The sequence below is a fragment of the Lolium rigidum genome, chromosome 1 (genome assembly GCF_022539505.1).
Source record: "Lolium rigidum isolate FL_2022 chromosome 1, APGP_CSIRO_Lrig_0.1, whole genome shotgun sequence".
Classification (NCBI taxonomy): domain Eukaryota; kingdom Viridiplantae; phylum Streptophyta; class Magnoliopsida; order Poales; family Poaceae; genus Lolium; species Lolium rigidum.
The window spans coordinates 134,042,158-134,049,158 of NC_061508.1; positions in this window are offsets into that span (position 1 = coordinate 134,042,158).

The following is a 7,001-nucleotide window of genomic DNA, read 5'->3' on the forward strand; positions in this document are numbered from 1 at the left end:
GACACGCCAATACTGAAGCAAAGGCAAGTTCAGCACCGGCCAGAAGCTCTTTCCGCACCAGTAGTTGAATCCTCTCAGGAGACTTAAATCGGGTAAACAGGGCAGACAAAGTTTCGGGTGCCTGATCCAGAGGAAACAAAGTCTTCCAAACCATCGTGAGATGAGCGTGGAATTTATCAAAGTAGTAATGCAGCTTCTCTACCCGATGCTCAAACTTCGCCATGATAACAGCCTTCGGACGATGCAGCCATAAATCGTGTTTCGGGTGAGCAACGTCAGTCATCGCCTCGACCTTTTCATGGATCTTCTTGTTCTCTTCAGATTTATCTGAAGATACGACTTTAAAAGAACGAATATCAGTTAAAGGAACATTCAAGCTACGTCAGGAATCAAAAGATGGGTTAACACTTACAGCCCAAACTTTCGGTAGCGATATGAAGACCATCGAGAGCATATTGCTCAATAGCAGTTGCTATTTCACCCTTTTTCTTCACCAACGCTGCCATTGCGCGAAGAGAGGTGATATCTTTATTCAAACGAGACACTTGGTCACGTAAGCGACGAACAAGGTCAGATTCATCGTTAGTCGAAGGATTTGGAAAAAGCTTGGCACGGGAAGAAGATGAAGGAATCTGCAGTACAATCTTCGGTTCAGAACGACATTAACATAAAACTCCCATCGGGAGCGCTTAGCATGTATGTTACATTCAAAATATTGTTTAAACTGGCAACAGAGCCGAAATAAAACAGGGCCAAGTCATAAGAGACAAATTGCATTAGGTATTAATTACAATTAACAGAGCAAGCAATCAAGGAAGCGCCGATGATGAGCCAGGGGCAGCTTCAGGAATAGGCTTGGCCTGTGCTTCATCTACCAACTTCAGGAGCTGATTGGCACATGTCACTGCCGATCGTTTGAAGGGTTCAAGGTCGACTAAATGATTGTCGTCATCCACAGGCAATGCCTTAGACAACTTCTCTAAGTCAGACCCCATCCCATAGCCCATCAGCAGCTGGAAAGTAAGAACCGCCCCAAACAAGCGGGAACGACGTTTCAATACCTCTACAGGCTCGGAAGAATCGACAAGGAAAGCATCTGCCATCTCGCCAAGAGTCTTGTCCTGCTTCATCTTTGGGAAGATCATCGAGTACAGCCTTGACAACGTTCCTTTATTCTTCTGCAGAAGTCCAAGAACTTGGACATTGGACTCAGCGGCGAGTGAGAGGGCATCGGATGTAGAGTCCTCCCGAAGCTGATGAGCTCGAGTGATGGTTATATCGGCAACCTCTGAAAGAAGGACAGATCAGCAACCGGAAAGGAAATACCAAGAGAGAAGCCATGCGCCATGAACTTTACCCAATAAATCCTTGATGGATTCACGGAGGACGCCTTCCTTCTTATCGGTTGCAACCGCAGCCTCACGCCTGGCGTCCTGTTCATCTTTCATCTGCCGCTTCAGCTTCCTCAACTCCTCCTTCAGCGAGACATTTTCATTCTTGGCGTCGGTGGCAAGCCTATTGGCCTCCGAGCCTTGATCGGCCGAAGTTTTGATGAGTCTTCCGAAGCTGGGCGTTTTCGGCCTCCGGTCGGGTGAACTGCTCAAGCAAAATCTACCACAGCATCGACCGTGGCATAAATTGAGCTGCAATAAGGGAAATCAAGAAGACTCAGTTGGATATATAAAAAACCCGGCAAAGCAAGAGAGAAGTTAAGGCAGACTAAACACTTACGTGGTCACGAGCAGCCGATGAAGTAGGAACATCGCCAGGAGGAATAACCTTTGACACTGGAATTTTCTGTACAACCGTCCTTGTGGGTGGCGTCAACTTGGCAGGAGAGGGATTCAGCTCCTTAGCTGATGTCGTTTTCTCAAAAGATAATTTGGCCCTCTTCGCGAGAGGACCATTATCATCATCAGAGCTTGATGCGCGTAGATGACACGTCCGTTGGGAACCCCAAGAGGAAGGTGTGATGCGCACAACAGTAAGTTTTTCCTCAGTAAGAAACCAAGGTTATCGAACCAGTAGGAGCCAAGAAGCACGTTGAAGGTTGATGGCGGCGGAGTGTACTACGGCGCAACACCAGGGATTCCGGCGCCAACGTGGAACCTGCACAACACAATCACGAGTACTTTGCCCCAACGTAACGGTTGAGGTTGTCAATCTCACCGGCTTGCTTTGTAAACAAAGGATTAGATGTATAGTGTGGATGATGATGATTGTTTGCAAAGAACAATAGAGAACAATTGCGAGCGTAGATTGTATTTCGAGATGTAAAGAATAGGACCGGGGTCCACGGTTCACTAGTGGTGTTTCTCCCATAAGATAACGAGATATTGGGTGAACAAATTACAGTTGGGAAATTGACAAATAAAGAAGGCATAACAATGCACATACATATATCATGATGAGTACTATGAGATTTAATCAGGGCATTACGACAAAGTACATAGACCGCTATCCAGCATGCATCTATGCCTAAAAAGTCGACCTTCAGGTTATCATCCGAACCCCTTCCAGTTTTAAGTTGTAAACAACATACAATTGCATTAAGTATGGTGCGTAATGTAATCAACACAAATATCCTTAGACAAAGCATCGATATTTTATCCCTAGTAGCAACAGCACATCCACAGCCTTAGAACTTTCTGTCACTGTCCCAGATTTAATGGAGGCATGAACCCACTATCGAGCATAAATACTCCCTCTTGGAGTCACAAGTATCAACTTGGCGAGAGCCTCTACTAGCAAGCGGAGAGCATGCAAGAACATAAATAACATATATGATAGATTGATAATCAACTTGACATAGTATTCAATATTCATCGGATCCCAACAAACAAAACATGTAGCATTACAAATAGATGATCTTGATCATGATAGGCAGCTCACAAGATCTAACATGATAGCACAATGAGGAGAAGACAACCATCTAGCTACTGCTATGGACCCATAGTCCCGGGGGTGGACTACTCACACATCGATCCGGAGGCGATCATGGCGATGAAGAGACCTCCGGGAGATGATTCCCCTCTCCGACAGGGTGCCGGAGGTGATCTCCTGAATCCCCCGAGATGGGATTGGCGGCGGCGGCGTCTCTGGAAGGTTTTCCGTATCGTGGCTCTCGGTACTGGGGTTTTCGCGACGAAGGCTTTAAGTAGGCGGAAGGGCGCGCAAGTCAGGGGGGCACACGAGGGCCCCACACAACAGGCCGGCGTGGCCAAGGCCCAGGCCGTGCCGCCCTGGCGTGTCGTCGCCTCGTGGCCCCACTTCGTATCCTCTTCGGTCTTCTGGAAGCTTCGTGGAAAAATAGGACCCTGGGCGTTGATTTCGTCCAATTCCGAGAATATTTCCTTACTAGGATTTCTGAAACCAAAAACAGCAGAAAACGAGCAATCGGCTCTTCGGCATCTCGTCAATAGGTTAGTGCCGGAAAATGCATAATAATGACATATAATGTGTATAAAACATGTGAGTATCATCATAAAAGTAGCATGGAACATAAGAAATTATAGATACGTTTGGGACGTATCAAACATCCCCAAGCTTAGTTCCTGCTCGCCCTCGAGTGGGTAAACGATAACAAAGATAATTTTTGAAGTGACATGCTATCATAATCTTGATCATACTATTGTAAAGCATATGAGATGAATGCAGCGATTCGAAGCATTGATGAAGATAATGAGTAAACAAATGAATCATATAGAAAAGACTTTTCATGAATAATACTTTCAAGACAAGCATCAATAAGACTTGCATAAGAGTTACTCATAAAGCAATAAATTCAAAGTAAAGACATTGAAGCAACACAAAGGAAGATATAAGTTTCAGCGGTTGCTTTCAACTTCAACATATTTATCTCATGGATAATTGTCAACACAAAGTAATATAACAAGTGCAATAGGTAAACATGTAAGAATCTGTTCGCACATGAACACGTCGCCGTGTACCCTCGACGCCGAGCGCGATACGCGGCAGCACGCGCCGAGGGAGGCTCGCCGGAAGCGCGATACGCAAGACAGTCCGGCGAGCGCTTTTGTAGACCCGAAACCCCGCTCGCCCGGGAGGGACCCCGTCGAGGCGCCAGGCGGCTATGGGCTGCCCTAGGTCGGCCTAAACGCCCCTAGGACCTCGTGGATTCGCAGCCTCCAATCCTGAAGAACAACGAAGAACGAGAAGAAAGATACAAGGGAAGAGAGATAAAAGTAGATGAACACGATAAAGTAGTAGATGTGTTTGTTCAATTGGTGTTGTTTTAATCGGCCGTCACCCCTCATGTATATAAAGGGCGGCTGGACTTTCCGTCAGGGGCGGAGCCAGGCCCAGGGCAACAGGGGCCATGGCCCGGGTCGCAAGAAATTTTCTCCTTATCAGTAACGTAAAAAAAAAAAGTTGGCCCGGGGCGCTGGCCCAACTCGGCTGAACGAGGAAGCCTCGTTTCCCTAATTCACAGGCCGCGCGTAGCTCGTAGAGGTAGAGACGCGTACCATACTGGCAGCCTACGATACTACGCCCACGCGATCGATCTTCCGTCTTCGGCAGTTCGTCAAAACAGCGCTGCACACGGATCGACGGATCGCGGCCGGACGCTTTGCCGTCGCCCGCCCCGACGCCCCTGCCTGCGTGCGCGTACGTCGCCGCCGCCTCCGGCCTCCGTCATTGTTGCAGTGCTATCCGGCAGTGGCCTCCTGATTGGTCTACTTCTGATCAGTAGCTCCTTTGAACTAGGTAGTTTTTTGTTTTACATAGACAGGGATTAGGATGTTGGAATAAATAATAAATAAGTATGGTTTAACAATTGTTTGTAATTGGTTTCATGTTTAGGACCAGAAGATGAAGAGTATGGTTTTCAAGGATATAGCTCACGGAGAGGAATTTTACCTCGTCGTTTCGGTAAGTTTTCATATTTGTATGAATGATTTTCTGTTGCACTTCATGTTTGCGCTTTTCCATATTAAATATTCTTGATTTCTTGAAGGTATTGGTTCCTGTTCTAGTGTTGATGAGGTCATGGGAGGCACGGACGCACAAAACTAGTGACTTGGTACCATCTTTTGTGTCTCATTCAACTATTTTAAGTTTTTTAATTATTTCTTATGCATGTTTTTGGAGGGTTAACAGTGGATCTGAAAATATATGTTCATTCTTGCTGTCGTACCATTTTTTTTGCTATTACAAGACTTTTTTTAGTAGTTACTTTTGCGTTTAGTTTTTGGCCCGGGGCTTGCTTTAATTCTGGCTCCGCCACTGCTTTCCGTGCAAGATGAAGGGTTGGATTCACGTCCAAAACCCTAGTTTGAGTCCAATTCGGATGGCTTGGACCGAACTTTTCAAAACTGTTCGGTTTAAAACTGGCAGTACGTTGCGTGGCAACTTTGAGGCAGTAAACGACCTCAAATCAAAATATCGTAAACAACAAAGTTGTTCGTCTCGAAAAAACGAAGAACTTTCATGTTGACCACTTTTCCATCCGAGCTCATCTTGATCATTAAATTGAGGTCGCAAGAAAAACGATCAATTCCGACTTTCTGTCTCAGCCCCAGCCTCAGCTCGCGCATGACCTTAGAGTCCTCTATGGTCGAGCGCCTCAAACTCGGTAATTCAGGTTTCAGCTGTATTTTGGCTCCACAAGTTGCATACTAGCTCGGATCGCGATGACTCAAAAACCAAAGTTGCTTGTTTCGACGAGACGCACAACTTTCGTTTATATCACTTCTTCATTTGAGGTCATCTTAAAGGAGCTCTAATGGAAGCCTTCATATATCGATCCTCGAGATCACCTCTGACTGCCAACATAATCGGCTATCAAGCCGGATCATGGCACAACTTGATATGGTGGACATGATGTCTCCTAAATGAGCAATATATACTGTCACGCCGAACGCCGAATTATGTTCTTGATTAGCCATCGGCCCAAAACGAGTATCAACACATGCCCCCTGTTTTACGGCGAGCTTGCATGCCGGAAAATAACTTTCTCCACATTTTGCCCAGGACGATGTCAACACTCCATCGGCCATTGGTTCTCAGGACGATAATTTTATATCGGCCATTTATGTTCAGCGTGGTCGCCACCTTGGTAGAACTTCTTCAAATAATCACCTTTGAGAACAACCACTTCATCTTAATGATTGATGGATATCCCAAATACTTTCAAGTACATCTCCCATAGCGACCCTTGCCTGATCTTCATCCAAGCACTTCAAAAGAATACCGTCAACTATTCAGCGATAAAGCTTATTGTCCATTAATGCACACTTAAAAGCCATCTGCCGAACAACTATGTCCGTCCTCTTGCTAGGATCCTGCAAATATTCAACAATATGTCTTTCCAATCTTCTTGTTTACCTGCACTAGATCCTTCATTAGTGACCGAATCAATGGGATTTAATTCGGTCTTAGCTATGACAACAAGAGCAAACATCGGCTTATGAGATATATGAAAATGCCACGATTAACATGGTAGCCGGATGCTTGTTGTGCTAACTCATTTGCATTCCAAATGTCTTGCCTAGATATATGAGAAATGCAAGGTAGAAAGTATATCTAGAGATTGATCAAGATACATATTAAGTGATTCGTCGAAACATTGGTAAACCTTAGATTTTTATTATACTACTACCAACGAATCACTAGAAGCCTCAATATGTGTAGCACCTATAGCAAAAAACAGTTCTAGCACGAATAGCAAAACTTCATATTCGCCAAGATAATCTAAGCGGCATGAGGCTTTGAAAATGAACTAGTAGGAGACAAATAAACAATACCAAAGAATTGGCTATTGCTTTCAAAAACTGAAGCATCATCATACTATCTCCATGGTACTAGATAGACAAAATCATAAACATATTATGCTCATAATCAATACCCAGAATGAAATTTAGAACAATTTGGCCTTTCATAGATTTACAGATTCATAAGCCAAATTGCAACATAACATAAGCATAATCTCCGATGGCATACCTTGTCTCGGGTTTCAATAGGACTAGGGACGATGTTAG